General features: G+C 35.9%; 1 protein-coding gene and 1 long non-coding RNA gene across 3 annotated transcripts in view; both read left to right on the top strand.

Annotated features, from left to right (window-relative positions):
- The window catches only part of LOC136855423 (uncharacterized), a 49,983-nt gene that overhangs the window by 11,748 nt on the left and 20,159 nt on the right, over positions 1–18,076 (top strand). The window lies entirely within an intron of this gene.
- On the top strand, positions 4,762–5,673 carry LOC136855256 (uncharacterized). The gene is made up of 3 exons (XR_010857970.1): positions 4,762–4,872; positions 5,188–5,343; positions 5,627–5,673. It is a non-coding gene; the product is annotated as an uncharacterized lncRNA (long non-coding RNA).

Consider the following 18,076-nt stretch of genomic DNA (forward strand, 5'->3'; position numbering starts at 1 on the left):
ATTCTCACTGTCAGATCTACTTACCAGCAATGAGCCTTGAATTATGAAAACAAATGAACAAATATGGCGTGATTTTTTAACTGCGCGAATTAGAACCGTTTCTCGCAACGATTTCATATTGATCGGACTTTGATGCATATCACTCTGCATTTGATAAAGACTGTATTATTACATTGTTCTTAGTATTAATTTTATGCATTATTTGCAGTAATATTGTAATTATAGAAGGAAAGTAAATTGCATTTAGAAGTTTCAAATGAATATCTTTTTAATGAATCAAATGAATATGCCTTATTTTTTAAATGAATCACACTGTATCCAATTGCCTTATTTTTATAAAGAGAATAATAATATAATATATATATATATAATTATATATATATATATATTATATATATATATATATATATATATATATATATATATATATATATATATATATATATATATACGATTTAACCTGGGAAATGCTTATCACGAGCCAGTTATAGACTAAAAATTTTGATTACGTTACTTACCTCAACACTGGCATATTATCTGGACTGCTGCTGATAAAGGTAAATTTAAAAACAAAGAAAAAGGGGGAATTTAACTGAGTTTATGGTTCTGCTACAAGTGGAGTTGTAAAAAAGTTGAGTATATCTTAGTTTAACCAGACCACTGAGCTGGGATTAACAGCTCTCCTAGGGCTGGCCTGAAGGATTAAAACTTATTTTATGTGCCTCAAGAACCAACTGGTTACCTAGCAACAGGACCTACAGCTTATTGCGGAATCCGAACCACATTGTGACGAAAAATGGAGGTAGTTGTAAGTAAACACGTTAGGGTGAGTTTAAGATTAGGTGTATTTACCTGAAATGAACTAATGCAAGGCCTGAGAGGTTAATTATAATAGGGAACATTTGAAGGTATATCCGTCGGTGTGACGATGCTGATACAAGGCGCAGCCAAGAGAGATTTCCGCGGCTAACAAACCCTATGTAAACGGAGAGATTTTCGAATTTAAATCCTGTAAGGACACAGTAAAATATGTATTGGACAAGGCGAGGCACAGAGGGTGCCAAGGATGCCTTGAACACGCGATTTTATGTAATTGTTCAAGCACAGGCGTGTACATAACACTGCCCTAACAAGGCAAGGTTAATATGGAAATACTGGCACTTAGAAATGAAATAAGGAAGTTTAGTATGAGAATTAAAACAGTGTGACTGAATGAAAGAACCTCTACAACAGATCACTTTACCTTATAGGAGAGGTGGCTTTAGCGAGGATAGTGGTGGTGGAGGAGGGCTAAGGGCTTCACTGGCAAGAATATTAAGGCTCCCTACAAAACAGGACCACGTGGTACGGGCATGGCTCTCTGAAGGAGCGGGAATGCAAAGGGCAGATGTGTCTCACTCGCATCCAGTTATGTCTCTATCTCTTGTTCCTTCGGTGAGGCCCTCATAAGACCTCGGTCAGGGGTTACGAGGCTTTCCCTTGGGTAGATGGTGTTGGTGTCGTTCCCCTATGTGCGCCCATCATTTGAGTCGCTGGTTGCCTCGTGGCAAGCCCATTCCAGGTGTTGCTACTGGAGCCACACCTTTCTCTTAATCTGGTTTATTTATATTCTGTCTCTCACCAAAAATTAATCTCCTCCAGGCTTCCTGTCCTGCAAATAAAGGGCTTCCCAGAGTCACTTGTTCAAAGAGAGGAAGTGGGGAGATATACAGGTGGAATTAATGGGAGGGGTCATTATTCCTCTGCCCCCCTGTCAGGCAGTGCTGTATTTTTACTCTTCAGCAATGCACTGTATTTTTACTTTTCAGCTTTATATATATTAGTGTTTGTAGCTAGAGAGAGAGAGAGAGAGAGAGAGAGAGAGAGAGAGAGAGAGAGAGAGAGAGAGAGAGAGAGAGAGAGAGTGTTTGTGCTGGGGTGGGGAAGACGTAATAATAAATTAAAAATTCATTGTTAAATTTACGTTAGTGTTTTTTATGCCTCTTTGAGAGTTTATTTTACTTTGTGAACTTGGTGGCTCTGCCTGGTATTTGGCACTGAGCTAGTCTGGAAAAGGATCCTCTAATAATAATAATAATAATAATAATAATAATAATAATAATACACACAATAATAATAATAATATTAATAATAATTAGTTTCGGGCTCTAGAGAAAAAATCTGGAGTTCGTTACAATATATATATTCTCTTTATCAGAATAAGGCAATGGAAGACCTTGTAATTCTTTAAAAGAAAATTCCTTTGAGGGAAACTTATATTCCTTCAATTATTACAGTATAATATTCATGCAAATAATATATAAAATTATTAGTAAGAACAAATTAACAACGCTGCCCTGAGAAGGTACAATTTGCCGTTATTAGCAATTATAAAAGAAGAAAGGATTGAAATATTAATACTTTCATTATCCCTAGCGTTCACAATGAACTTTTTTAAGAGCAAAGTTTACTAACACCTAAAATGCAGCATGAAAGGAAATTAAAATCCCCTTTCTCTTCCATATATATATATATATATATATATATATATATATATATATATATATATAGAGTATGTATATATATATATATATATATATATATATATATATATATATTATATATATATATATATATATATTATAATTCCTGACGTAAATTTAGCAATCGTTATCAAGAGCGTTCAGACAGAAATGATTTTGTTTAGTGGAATGTTGTTAACGTTACGCAATCGGCTAAGTTAATGGCTTTTTCAGCAGAAAACGGTTATCTCGATGATTTATAGGCTCTTTAGACCTACTTTATGAGAGTATTATATTTATTTTCCTTATAGATTGCTAGAAGTACATATATAAGTAGATAGAGAAGGAATTATTCCTTCTACGTAACGTAGTTTAATAGGTCTCAACAATATCACAAACATGGCGCAGGAGTCACCAGCGCAGGTCCCACAGCTCAGGGAAGTATATAACATAACACTCCTCACTCGGCCTAGAGTGTGAACCGATATCTCTCTTGTGAGTGAGTGTGCGAGCGCCTAAAACTATGAACACATAAAAGAGGAAATATACTGCAAGATGGCTGCTTTAGCCTTGGTGCTCGATAATTTGTTAGGTTAGCCAACACGGTGTTCTAACTTACATGACATTCCTGAAGACCAGAGGAAATCCTGCTTTGAGGTGAGATAAAACCGATATACTTCAGATATTCAAACCACTCTCGGAGATATTTTATTTTATATAGTGACAGGTCTGAGGAGCCATCGAAGCTGTAATGTTTATACTATTTTATACTTCTTAAGGCATAAGGTATGTATCTATTATTTAATAATAATAATGATACTAAGTTCTTGGTATTAGTGGGCGTCTGTGTATTTGGGAACTTTAATTCTTGTATATGATACGTTTTTAAAAACGTCATGTTACTCCTGAAACAGGGAAGATAAATGGGTGATGATAATAACAGCAGTAATAACGAAAAAAGGAGAGTAGTCTACACATGAGTAACGGGATTTGGTCTAGGATCCAAGACAGTCAGTTTGAGAAGAAGAAGAAGGTAAACAATGGTTAACTTTACAGACGAGATCCTCAGATATCTGGTAGAAAATAACGATAAGATACACAGAATATAAGGAAATATAGATTACTTAAACCAAGTCACGTTTTAGGTAAATGGTTTGTATTTAAACAGTCCTAAGTAAAAATACTCGTACTGCTTCTAATATGGATACAGTGTAATAAAAACGAATGTAATATGTTTGGTTTATCGTTAGGATTTGAGGATAAAAAGTACTTGAAATATTTAACAGATATAAGTCACATAAACGAGGAAACGCTTCCGGTAGCCTACAGGTATAAAATAGGAAGGATGCAACTCTAAAGGAACTTTAGCTTACACCTAAAAGACATATATACACAAACACACATACACATAAAGAGAGAACAGATTTAAGTTTGTAGAAGAATGATGATGAATTAAAGAATTAGGTCCTTATTTAATGGAAAGAATAACAGTTTCTGGTTCTCTGTGCTCATCAGAATTTTTAATAATGTTCACTTATTGTTTCAGGGGCTGGTTCCACTGTTCAGGTGCCAAGGATGTTCCAGCAACTTCAGTGATGAATGTCAACCAAAAAGCCTCTCATGTGGCCACACACTTGCACTCCTCTTGCACAGAGAGGCATTGCTTGCAGGTGAAAACCTTGCCCTGAATGCTTTCAAAACATCAAAGAAGCGAGGATGAAGAACTCACAAGTGAACCACCAGCTATTAAGAGCCGTCGCTCTGCGGAATCAAAGAAATTAACATTGGTGGTGTAAATAGTACTATATTGTGTGCTGACTTTTCCCAGGATCATAACATCAAGCAAGACCTCTGAAGTGCGTCGTTCACGACAGCCCCAAAGTCTTGTTCTGCCTCTCTTGCAGTTTGTGGTTTGTGAAAATCTGCATAGTACTGACCATCCAACTTCCCTAGGGGCACCTGTAGGGTTATCCAGCTTACCGACGCCATACATAAGATCAGAATAAAGTACGAAGAGGTTAAGCGCTCACGTCCTCAGGGAGATCGAGACCATGAAGGGACGACTGAAATCGAGCTGGGGATGCACTGACCTCTGTCCAAACACTGCACTCAGGAGAGAAGTCATCTGCGCCTGATAGAGGAAATCAAACCTCTTTTAGGCAAAAGGGAGGAAAATGACGAGGAAGTGAGAAAGGCCAAAGGGCGTTTGAAGGAGTTGACTGATTCATTTCGGCACCATAAAATGCTCCTGAAGGATGACGGTTCTTGCAAAGGGCTTCTTGACTTCCAAGAGGAGCTGAAGGCCATCATCGCCCAGGAAAAAGAAAGGCTGACGTCACCACGTCCCATAATGGTGGAACATTTCAGAATGGTGAGGAAGAAATCATTTAGAATTATAATCACCAACACAAAAACCTGTTATAACAATAATAATAGATTTCGAACTTACTTCCATTGCTGATATCTATTGCTAAGAACACATTTGCATGCAAGTAAGCACATAAACTGGTAAACAAGTAGAGTTTTCATAAAAAAAAATATACAGAGTTCATGCATTTATAAGTACAGTTAGGCATAAATGATTACGATGGCAAGCTCAAATACACACACCCACTCAGACTGGAATGTGAATTCCAGGCGACAAAAACCTAGAAGAACACTGTAAGAATGTAATTCTCTTTTCCAGGAGATCAAAGGGTTAGCTGAGGGAAGGGAACCACTTTATGCAATATTGCAAGAGAACGGAAGATACAGATGGGCCCGCGTTGCTCTCAAAGACGAAGCACTTTTGCTCTACTCGCTGGATGAAGGAAAGCCACCCAGTGATGGTGTTACGCTATCAGTAAGTACAAATGCAGCCTTTTCAGGGGAAGAATAGGAAGACAATCAATATACAGGCAGCTTTTTACATAAAATTAATAATGTACAAAAAGTCTCTGGACTTCAGTCTTCGCTTAAAAATTAGTTACTGGGCTTCTACTGTTCATAACGTGTCTATCTGAAATGATTTAAATTTTCATTGCACTGCCAAAGCAATAGAATTCAGAGAAATTACCAAAGAAATAAGAGGAAATATTAGCTATATTTCATAACATTTGTCAAATCATGCCATCTTTCCTCTCTAGTACAAGCTCATGGAAATGTTGCTGGAAAATCGCAAGAAGACAGTTTTGGAACCGGGAGGCAGACGGAGAGTTCCTTGCGAGGAAGGGTGTTCATCCAATTACTGGCGGATGGCCCTCTGGAGCAGCAAATGTTCCTGATGGGCTTGGGAAGAAGGACGTCTCCCCTTCAGGAACACCAGGTTCTTCCAGGACGAAGAGGAGATTTGAGTGGGGGAGTTTACCATAACGCCGATGGCTCCAAGGGCGGGACCATCGTTCCAGACCTATTAGAATGTTGGGGGACCACTGTGTACAAGGGCATGAAGACTTTGGGTGCAGTCGTGGGCGACAAGACCTCCACCAAGTTCCACTTCATCCTAGGGACGAATAAATACGCAATTGACGACGTTGTCGGCTTCGTCACGCAAGGTCTTCACGTCATAAAAGCTGTTGCTAAGCTAGAAACAGTTACGAAATGCTACGTCAAAGAGTGTGGAATCATAATTCCAGTTAGTACAGTGACTGACACTGACAGCACAGTGACTGACACTGACAATGAATGTGCTGAGTGATTCTATACAAAAACAATTCTCAAAATCTGTATAACATCTATTTCCTTTTGTATATATAATTTGTACAGTTGTTCAGTAATATGTAAGATGCCTGTGTAGATAAAATACTGTGTGTTTTGTACCTACCTGACAAAACACTGTATTGTCTCAGTTCAGATGTGATATTAGTCATTAGAATCTGTTTATTCGTCTCTCCAATGGAGAGGAATTTTTCTTATATATTTCTAACTGATTTTTTACTGTCTTATGTTGTTGATTTTTGTAAATAAATTAATACATTACCCTTTGATGTTTACATAAATTACCACAAAAGAAAATTGAGGAAGATAAATAACATCTGTTTGGGAATTTTATATATATATATATATATATATATATATATATATATATATATATATATATATATATATATGTGTGTGTGTGTGTGTGTGTGTGTGTGTGTGTGTGTGTGTGTGTGTGTGTGTGTATGTTATATATATATTCATAAACTGTGTACAGTGACTGCAAAACATCTCGAATTACAGATTAATGGGAATGCTTGTCACCAAAGCCTAAAGTCAAATAGGAATTTAGTTTGAAATTTCTAATGAAAGCATGATCATCTCCCATGCCAGCCAGTAAGTACAGCTTCCATAATAGTCTTCCACTGCACTGCCAACCAGGAAGGACAATCATTTATTTTTTTTCAATTTACATATCTGGCAAAATCAGATGATTTTTCATCCGAGCTGAAGGAACCGCATTCTTGACATGGTGACACGTGCTCTAAGGAATACCTTCCTTTTGATTTATCTCTTCTTGGGTGAAATCCACTTTCTCTTTACTGTTTATATATTGTGATGACGACACTGACTTCTTCATATGCTAATTCTCACTGTCAGATCTACTTAACAGCATGAGCCTTGAATTATGAAAACAAATGAACAAATATGGCGGGATTTTAACTCGTGCGAATTAGAACCGTTTCCTCGCAACGATTTCTATATTGATCTGGACTTTGACGCATATCACTCTGGCATTTGATAAAGACAGTATTATTACATTGTTCTTAGTAATAATTTTATGCTTTATTTGCAGTAATATTGTAATTATAGAAGGAAAGTAAATTGTATTTAGAAGTTTCCCTCAAATGAATGTCTTTTTTAATGGATCACAATGTCTCCAATTGCCTTATTTTTATAAAGAGAAAATAATACAGTATAATTTTATATATATATATATATATATATATATATATATATATATATATATATTGTATATATACATAATATATAATATATATATTTACGATTTAACCTGGGGAAATGCTTATCACGAGCCAGTTATAGACGCTAAAATTTTGATTACGTTACTTACCTCAGCACTGGTATATTATCTGACTGCTGCTGATTCAGGTAATCGTAAAAAACAAAGAAAAATGGGGAATTTAACTGAGCCGAGGGCTCTGCTTACAAGGTAGTTGTAAGCAAACACGTTAGAGTAAGTTTAAGATTACGAGTATCTACATGAAATGAACTAATCAGGCATGCAAGGCCTGAGAGGTTAATTATAACGGGAACACTTGAAGGTGTATCCGTCGGTGCACAGTGTGACAATGCTGATACAAGGCGCAGTCAAGAGAGATTTCTACAGCTAACAAACCCTCCGTAAACGGAGAGATTTTCAAATAAAAGCCAGTTAGGACACAGTAAAGTATGTATAGGACAGGCGAGGCACAGAGGGTGCCAATGATGCCTTGAACACAGGATTTTATGTAATAATTCAAGCACAGGCATGTACATAACACTGCCCTAACAAGGCAAGGTTAATATGGAAATACTGGCACTTAGAAATGAAATAAGGAAGTTTAGTATGAAAATTAAAACAGTGACTGAATGAAAGAACCTCTACAACAGATCACTTTACCTTATAGAAGAGGTGGCTTTAGCGAGGGTACTGGTGGCGGAGGAAGGCTAAGGGCTTCACTGGCAAGAATACCAAGACCCCCTACAAAACAGGACCACGTGGTGGGGGCACGGCTCTCTGAAGGAGCGGGAATACAAAGGGCAGATGTGTCTCACTCGCTTACAGCTATGCCCCCATCTCTTGTTCCTTCGTTGAGGCCCTTATAAGACCTCAGTCAGGGGTTAGGGGTCTTTCCTCGGGTAGATGGTGTTGGTGTCATTCCCCTATGCGCGCCCATCATTTGAGTCGCTGGTTGCCTTGTGGCAAGCCCATTCCAGGTGTTCCTACTGGAACCACTTTCTCTTAATTTGGTTTATTTTTATTTTGTCTTTCACCAAAAAATCAATCTCCTCCAGGCTTCTTGTCCTGAAAACAAAGGGCTTCCCAGAGTCACCTGTTCAAAGAGAGGAAGTGGGGGAGATATACAGCTGCAATTAATGGGAGGGGCCAATATTCTTTTTGCCCTCCCTTGTCAGGCAGTGCTAAGCAATGCACTGTATTTTTATTTTTCAGCATTAAATTAAGCATTTGGTAGTTGGGGTGCTTGGGAAGACGTAACAATATATATATATATATATATATATATATATATATATATATATATATATATATATATATATATATATATATATATATATAAATTATATAAATTGATTGTTAAATTTATATTAGTGTTTTTGTGCCTCTTTGAGAGTTTATTTTACTTTGTGAATTTGGTGGTTCTTGCCTGGTATTTGGCACTGAACTAGTATGGAAAAAAATCCTTAAATAATAATAATAATATAATAATAATAATAATAATAATAATAATAATAATAATAATAATATATAGTTTCGGGCTCTATATGTGTGAAAAAATCTGTACTTCATTACAATATAAATAATTTGTTCTCTTTATCAGAATATAAATTGGAAATTGTAATTCTTTAAAAAAATATTCCTTTGATGTTTATATTCCTTCCCCGTAATGTATAATATTCGTGCAAATAATATATTCGACCTCTTGGTAAGAACAAATTAACGACTCTGGGTATAAAAAGCTGCCATTCGCTTATAGTTTATAACAGAATTTCGTAAAGTTCTTATTAATAGTTTTTATCTAGTTCCAATGAACGTTTTTAAGAGCAAAGTTTACTAACACCTAAAATGCAGTATTTGTAAATTATAAATTGATTGTTAAATTTACATTAGTGTTTTTATATCTTTGATAGTTTTACTTTGTATAATTTGGTGGTTCTTGCCTGGTATTTGGCACTGAACTATATGGAAAAAATATAAATAATAATAATAATATATAATAATAATAATAATAATAATAATAATAATAATAATAAAGATAATAATAATAATTAGTTTCGGGCTCTAGAGAAAAAATCTGGAGTTCATTACAATATATATATTCTCTTTATCAGAATAAGGCAATTGAAGGCCTTGTAATTCTTTAAAAAAAATATTCCTTTGAGGGAAATTTATATTCCTTCAATAATTATAATATTCCTGCAAATAATATATAAAACTATTGGTAAGAACAAATTGAATGGCAGCTTCTACAGAAGCTGCCATTCAGTTCTTATCAATAATTATAACAGAATAAAGGAATTGAAATATTAAGGAATTTCATTATCCCAGGAATATTTTTTGAACGTTTTTAAGAGCAAATTAACTAACACTAAAATGCAGCATAAAATGAAATTAAAAACTCCAGATTTTTCTTCAAAGCCCGAAATATATATATATATATATATATTATATATTATATATTATATATATATATATATATATATATATATATATATATATATATATATATATATATATATATAATTATGACGGAACGTCACAATTATTTGTAAAAAAATCTGTAAATAATTATTTGTGTAACTATGACATTATCAGGGTGTTTAATGTTCAACGCCATCTATTATCAGTTATGTTAACTATTCTACATTATCCTTGGTTTCTTTTCCTTAACTTACTCATACAGCTATATTTGCATTCCTTAGCCTTCGTTACACTTGTAATTTGTATTTTCCTTGAGAGAACTATTCAGTGCAGTGTTGAAAACATCTTTTTTCTTTTGCTTATCATAATTAGTGTTTTTGTGATATTACGTGTGAAAGTAATTATATTGGAATTTAAGTTTATTTATTTAAGTATTAAATTAACAATTGTCTTTAGTGTTTAATTAAGATCCTGCTGGACTGGAGAGGTGATTAAAAGTGGTTAAAATAGAGGTGGTTTAAAATAGAGGTGAAAATAAACAATAAGTGAAGCAGACAAAAAGAGTATTTTTGTTGGTGGTGATATTTTAAATTTATGAGGGATAATTGAGTGATTACAGACCAGCAACATCCCCACACCTAGCCACCAAGTAAGATTCACTCAAGTCCCGTCTTAATATATATATCAAGATCTAAAATATCCATCAATCTTCTTTAATGGAATTTCAGAAACACAATCTCCTATTGACAGGGAACTGTGAAGAACTCGTATGCCTCTATTCCAATTCCGGAACGAAATTCCCACTCCCGTTCGCCTCCAACTCGAAATGAGACATCAAAGATACCCTCGAAGACTCGAATCTCTAAATAGATTCGGAAGTTTCAGCCGGAGGCGTTCACTACGGCTTGCTGCTCAGGCCTATTTACATGTTCCGTTCTCTACATCCTCCGATTCGTAAATGTTTCTTTGTGGGGCTGTTATCCCTCTCTTATTAAATTTTCCTTTCCAATTTCGAACAATGTAGTGGTTTTGTGAGTAAGTAATCTATATTTGTAATGCTCTTTGTTTTTATAAATATCTTTTACTATATAATTTTCTTTACATGATTTGACTTGTGTCATTTTCTGCCTGATAATATACATTTTCAACACTGTAATGGTTTTATGAACAAGTTGTATAAAGTTATCATTCTCTTTGTTGTAAATTATCTGATTTCTATATTTATTGCATTGCATAATTTGTCCTTAATTATTTACTGTCTAGTAACATTTTACTTGAAATACATTTGAAAAGAATCTAATTTTATAATAATAATAATAATAATAATAATAATAATAATAATAATAATAATAATAATAATAATAATAATAATAATAATAATAATAATATCCTCTACTTAAACTCGGGGCCACATACAAAAATAGACATATATAATTTATACATAAAACTATAAAATGCCACAGAGAGCTCAAATCGATTCCTCGAAACCTTAATTATGATTCCGAAGTTCCTTTGATAATTACATCCCAAAAACACTTATTAATAATTGTAAACTTTAATGATTAAGTTTAGAGGTACTTCCGTCATTAAACTCCTCGCGAATACGCTTGGATAAATGATGTGACGTTCGCAATGAGCTGTGAAATGAAACTTGAAAGATACTTCAAGTAATTCCGTGATAAAGAGCGATTACAGATCGTCATTTGGCACAAGGTATTAAGAGAGAGACATCAATTTAATGGCTCTAAACACGGTCGAACGCAGTAATTATTATTATTATTATTATTATTATTATTATTATTATTATTATTATTATTATTGGAGAAGGAAATCCACAGTTATGTATATGCACATATATTTAAATATAAATATATAACTGTGGATTTGCTTCTCCATTTTAAGACTCATGCTATTATTATTATTATTATTATTATTATTATTATTATTATTATTATTATTATTATTATTATTATTATTATTATTATTATTATTCAGAATATGAACCCTGTTCATACGGGACAAGCCCACAGGGCCCATTGACTTTAAATACAAGCCTCTAGAGGATATGGTACACATGTTTTCCAGGAATATTGGAAAAGTTTTCCGTGCCTTTATTAGTGTTCTTGAGGAATCTTAAAATTATTTCTTTTCCCAAGAAGATTCTTTCATCAATTAAGTCAAGCGGTTTAAACTGCACTGTGTCCTTCAAAAGATCTACTATTATAATTTGCTGTTGGTACCATAGAAAATTATACATTTATTATTTGTTTTGCTATACGAAAAAACTTGATCGTTCCTTGCTGGAGGAAGTCATCTCTCTCTCTCTCTCTCTCTCTCTCTCTCTCTCTCTCTCTCTCTCTCTCTCTCTCTCTCTCTTAATAAGGTGATCAATGGCAATGGAGATGTCTTGTTAAAACAAAAGAGGTTACTTTTCTCTGGAAGCTGACTGGATTTCTGGACGCTATATGATGACCATTCCAGGAAACAGAAATTCTTGAGACCAGGTTATTTTTAAACTATTGGGAAAAAGTAACGCACACAGGCGCACACACCAGTGTACACACACACACACATTATATATATATATATATATATATATATATATATATATATATATATATATATATATATATATATATATATATATATATATATATATATATATGTATGTGTATGTATATATATATATATATATATATATATATATATATATATATATATATATATATATATATATATATATATATATGTGTGTGTGTGTGTGTGTGTATATAATAATTTCCAAGTGGATCTCGTCCTCCCCCAGGGTGAAATTTTCATGAAAGCTTTTTGCCATGAAAATAACAATTTTATTTTAAAGAAAGAAATATAAATTTAGCGAAAATTATCATCATCGTATCCTTTCCTCTCGTCGTCGTGAGATATCTATATATGAATATATACACACATACATATATATAATATAAATATGTATATAAATATATATATATAAATATATATATATATATATATTATATATATATATATATATATATATATATATATATATATATATATATATATATATATATATATATATATATCTCCCGACGACGAAAGAAAAGGGTACTATGATGATGATTTTTCCCTAAATTTTTATTTTTTTTTCTTTAAATATTGATATTTTCGTCGCAATAAAGCTTTCATGAAAATTTCATACCACCTCCTGCGAGAAAGACTCATTGTCGCCTGGTACCGAAATATCTTCGTGCTTTTCCTGCAGACGTTTTAGAATCCTTCCTCGCATGCGTATAGCGCCATAACTCAGTACGTGCACTGACTCCAAGGCGAAGTATAGGGTTAAAATGGACTGGATGACGAAGTAGATCGACTAAAAGAGATTTTCCAGACGGAAAAGTACATCAGGAGAATGGCAAATAACTTCAGTCTACAATTGTTTACTGATGAAAATATGGACTACTTGGCGGAGCAGTGTGAAGTCGAGGTTCCTGCTTTCTGCGATTATTCAGCAGCTCTACAGTTTTATTGTCAATTACGGACGCAAGTTCTCCATTCGAAATAAGGAAGGAAATAATCTAGAACAGAGGAAGACAGTTGAAGGGAGGAACTGAAGAATTTATACGAAATAAAAGGTAGAGAACTTGAAGTGTTTTCTAAGCTGAATGGAGGAGATTTTGGATGTCCAAAATTACCACTTGGAGCAGTTCTTCGCTCGAAATAAGAAAGAAAAGGAATAAAGAAGAGAGGACATCGGCGTGGAGGTATACTGAAGAATGCTGACGAAGAAAAAAGTAGATAACCTGAGGTGTTAGAAACTGCTTCAAAGATTTTGGATTCACAGAATTGCTTTTCGGAGAAGCAGGGAAGAATCGAAGGGATGATCAATATCGTCAGTAAGAGGGAATCTCATAAGTTTATAGAAGACGACTCCTTAAAGAAAAGAAACTGCTTATATGCCAGAAAAAGAACTCCAAGTAAAGGATAACGCGATGTTGAAATGATCTAAAACCTTCGGGATTTTCCTTGAAGACATTTTGGAATCCTTCAGTCTCCGGCTCCTGGAAGGACGAGAGAAATGCCATTCGCGCATGCGCCGAGCTCCAAAGTCTCCAGGAACAATCTCCGAGATGCTTCAAATCGTCTGGAAGCCTTCAGAGACAGAAAGTGTCAGATTTGAAAACTAGGGTAAGAGAAAGCAAAGAGAATTGGTGAGGGGAAGGGCCCGACCCAGAGGCCGCTTCCTTCCTCCAAGGAAGCAGCCTATGGGTCTGACCCTTCCCATGGAAAGGGCCCAAGCCCCTTAAGGATTGGCCCCAAAAGCCTACAAGGCTTGCCAGTCTCTTGAGGGCAGCCTTGAAGGGAAGGGTCCGACCCAGAGGCTGCTTCCTCGGAGGAAGGCAGGTATCCTGCCAGGCTGGGGAAGCGGGCCTGGAGAGGGCCCAATAACTTCAAGGATGAGGCCCAAAGTCCTCCAAGGCTGGCCAGTCCCTTGAGGGCAGCCTTGAAGGGAAGGGTCTGACCCAGAGGCTGCTTCCTCGGAGGAAGGCAGGTATCCTGCCAGGCTGGGGAAGCAGGCCTGGAGAGGGCCCAAGAACTTCAAGGTTGAGGCCCAAAGGCCTCCAAGACTGCCCAGTCTCTTAAGGGCAGCCTTGAAGGGAGGGGTCCGACCCAGAGGCTGCTTCCTCGGAGGAAGGCAGGTATCCTGCCAGGCTGGGGAAGCAGGCCTGGAGAGGGCCCAAGAACTTCAAGGATGAGCCCAAAGTCCTCCAAGACTGGCCAGTCTCTTGAGGGCAGCCTTGAAGGGAAGGGTCTGACCCAGAGGCCACTTCCTCAGAGGAAGGCAGGTATCCTGCCAGGCTGGGGAAGAGGGCCTGGAGAGGGCCCAAGAACTTCAAGGTTGAGGCCCAAAGTCCTCCAAGGCTGGCCAGTCTCTTGAGGGCAGCCTTGAAGGGAAGGGTCCGACCCAGAGGCTGCTTTCTCGGAGGAAGGTAGGTATCCTGCCAGGCTGGGGAAGCGGGCCTGGAGAGGGCCCAAGAACTTCAAGGATGAGCCCAAAGGCCTCCAAGACTGCCCAGTCTCTTAAGGGCAGCCTTGAAGGGAAGGGTCCGACCAAGAGGCTGCTTCCTCGGAGGAAGGCAGGTATCCTGCCAGGCTGGGGAAGCGGGCCTGGAGAGGGCCCAAGAACTTCAAGGATGAGGCCCAAAGTCCTCCAAGGCTGGCCAGTCTCTTGAGGGCAGCCTTGAAGGGAAGGGTCCGACTCAGAGGCAGCTTCCTCGGAGGAAGGCAGGTATCCTGCCAGGTTGGGGAAGCAGGCCTGGAGAGGGCCCAATAACTTCAAGGAAGAGGCCCAAAGGCCTCCAAGGCTGGCCAGTCTCTTGAGGGCAGCCTTGAAGGGAAGGGTCTGAACCAAAGGCTGCTTCCTCGAAGGAAGCCAGGTATCCTGCCAGGCTGGGGAAGCGGGAATGGAGAGGGCCCAATAACTTCAAGGAAGAGGCCCAAAGGCCTCCAAGGCTGGCCAGTCTCTTGAGGGCAGCCTTGAAGGGAAGGGTCTGAACCAAAAGCTGCTTCCTTGAAGGAAGCCAGGTATCCTGCCAGGCTGGGGAAGCTGGCCTGGAGAGGACCCAAGAACTTAAAGGATGAGGCCCAAAATCCTCCAATGCTCGTCAGTCTCGTGAAGGCAGCCTTGAAGGGAAGGGTCCGACCCAGAGGCTGCTTCCTGGAAGGAAGGTAGGTATCCTGCCAGGCTGAGGAACCGGGCCTGGAGAGGGCCCAAGAACTTCAAGGATGAAGCCCAAATGCCCTCAAGGTTCGCCATTCTCTTAAGGGCAGCCTTGAAAAGAAGGGTCCCACCCCGAGGCTGCTTCCTCGGAGGAAGGTAGGTATCCTCGTAGGCTGGGGAAGCAGGCCTGGTGAGGGCCTCAAAGTTTATTATCCCCCAAATAAATCTAACAATTTTGTCTATCAAACTGGTTCCAGATGTATATAAATATATATATATATATATATATATATATATATATATATATATATATATATATATATATATATATATATATATATATATATATATAAATATACACACATATATACATGTATGTACACGTATGTATATATACATACATACACACACACACACACACACACACACACACACACACACACACACATATATATATATATATATATATATATATATATATATATATATATATATATATATATATATATATATATATATATTTATATATATATATATTATACAGTTTGAGATCTAGCAGTCAATATTAATGGTTATTTCCCAAAAACAAAAAACAGCCAAACAAGTTTTTGTCTATGATATTGGTTCCTGTCCCATTTCAACTTTCACTTTAAACAATTTCTGAATAATTTTACCTTTCATATTTCGAAATCCAGGACCGTAGCCGCGACCAATATGTATGAAATGTATTGTGCTTTCTACAATATATTGTTTCCTGATGGACTAGTTAGGCTGCAGGAACGGGTTCATAACATTTTATAACCCATTAACAATATTGCTTTGAAATTTTGAGTTGTTATTTTATGGATATATGTATAAATTGTTTAGTCTTTGAAATATGCTTTATAATTTTTTTAAAATAAAGATAATTAGCTAAATTATATCCTGATAATTGCATTGGTTTATTTTATTTTACTAAATCAACAAATTTCGAAAATATTATTATGCTTATTACCATTTTAAATACCCATGGCTTTATCACTTATTATTTTCACTTTCCTTATTCCGTTGCTTTACCGTATATGCTTCATTGACTAAATTGTAAATTATATTCATATCGTTCTAAATTTATTATACAATTTACTTATATTTTATGACTTTTTATATAAAATAAGGAAAATTATGAAGCCTATGAACATATATGCAAAGCTTTAAACAAAATAAATCAATAACAGATAAACATTCAATAACAAGTTTTACATTATTCCATTTTTTTAAGTCAAATATAAAAAAATATGAAGCCTATTAACAAGTATGCAAAGTTTTAAGCAAAATAATTCAGGAACATTAATTTTCAATAATAAGGTTAAGAATATTATATGTGGTGAATATAAAATAAATAAAAATTTTATTGAAAACCCTACTAAATGAATAATTAAACTAAGATGGCGTATAAAATGGTTAAATACAAAGTTTTTCAATCAGCGCCATGATAACTGTTTTAATGAATACATGGTTCATGACAGATGCAGCTTTCACCAAGATATTTTCAACTGAAATAGTAATAATAAGTCACATACAACATTGTGTTCCAGACTGTAACTATAAAAAAGAAAGAAGAGAAATATGGACTAAACGCGAACTAATCTATGTATAGGCCTCAACCTACACCTTGAAAATTCTGAGGATAAGTAGCTGCAGGCATAGCATGACATGTTGATGCTTTGACTGTTCTACAGGAGCAGCTTTTTTTTATTAGAAGTCAGTTATTTTTTTAGAATATGAAGGAGATTCATTGACAAGCATAAAGAGTCTGATTGACTTGAAATACAAGTGCCTCCAAAGTATGTCTGTAGAAGGTTTTCCAGGAATATTGGGGTGGGGCAATGTCTTTGTTGTCACTGAAGACTTAAAACTTATTTCTTCCTCCTGAAAAGAATTTTTATTTAAATAATGCCAATGAAACTACTTCCAGTCCTCCAAAAATCTACTATTATAATTTGATGTTGTACCATAAAAACTCTTATTTATAACTTGTTTCATATGCGAAAAACTTAATCATCTCTGGAGGCAGCCATCACCATCTCTCTCTCTGAGAGTGCTGACGGATCTTCAGTCAGCCCAATCTCCCTTTAATAAGGTGGATCAATGGCAATGGAGGCCAGCCACCTCCATCTTCTAAAAAACAAAAGGTCAGCGCATTTTCCTGAGCTGAGCCATTGCTGATTACTGGCGCGCCAGTGATGACCATTTCAGGAAACAGAAATTTGAACTCTAGGGTAAGCATGTTTATTTTTAACTATTGGGAAAATTAACGCACAGACGCACAAACCAGTGTATACACACACACACACACACACAACACACACACACAGTGGAACTGTGGACTCTGCTGTCTATCAAGGTATCAAACTCTATATATTGTTATGCTTATATATATATAGTCAGTATATGCTGTATATAAAATATATGCATCTACTTATATATACTTGCAGCTGACATATTTATGTAGATGTATCTATCTATAATCACCAG

Source organism: Macrobrachium rosenbergii, chromosome 31 (assembly GCF_040412425.1).
Source record: "Macrobrachium rosenbergii isolate ZJJX-2024 chromosome 31, ASM4041242v1, whole genome shotgun sequence".
Lineage (NCBI taxonomy): Eukaryota > Metazoa > Arthropoda > Malacostraca > Decapoda > Palaemonidae > Macrobrachium > Macrobrachium rosenbergii.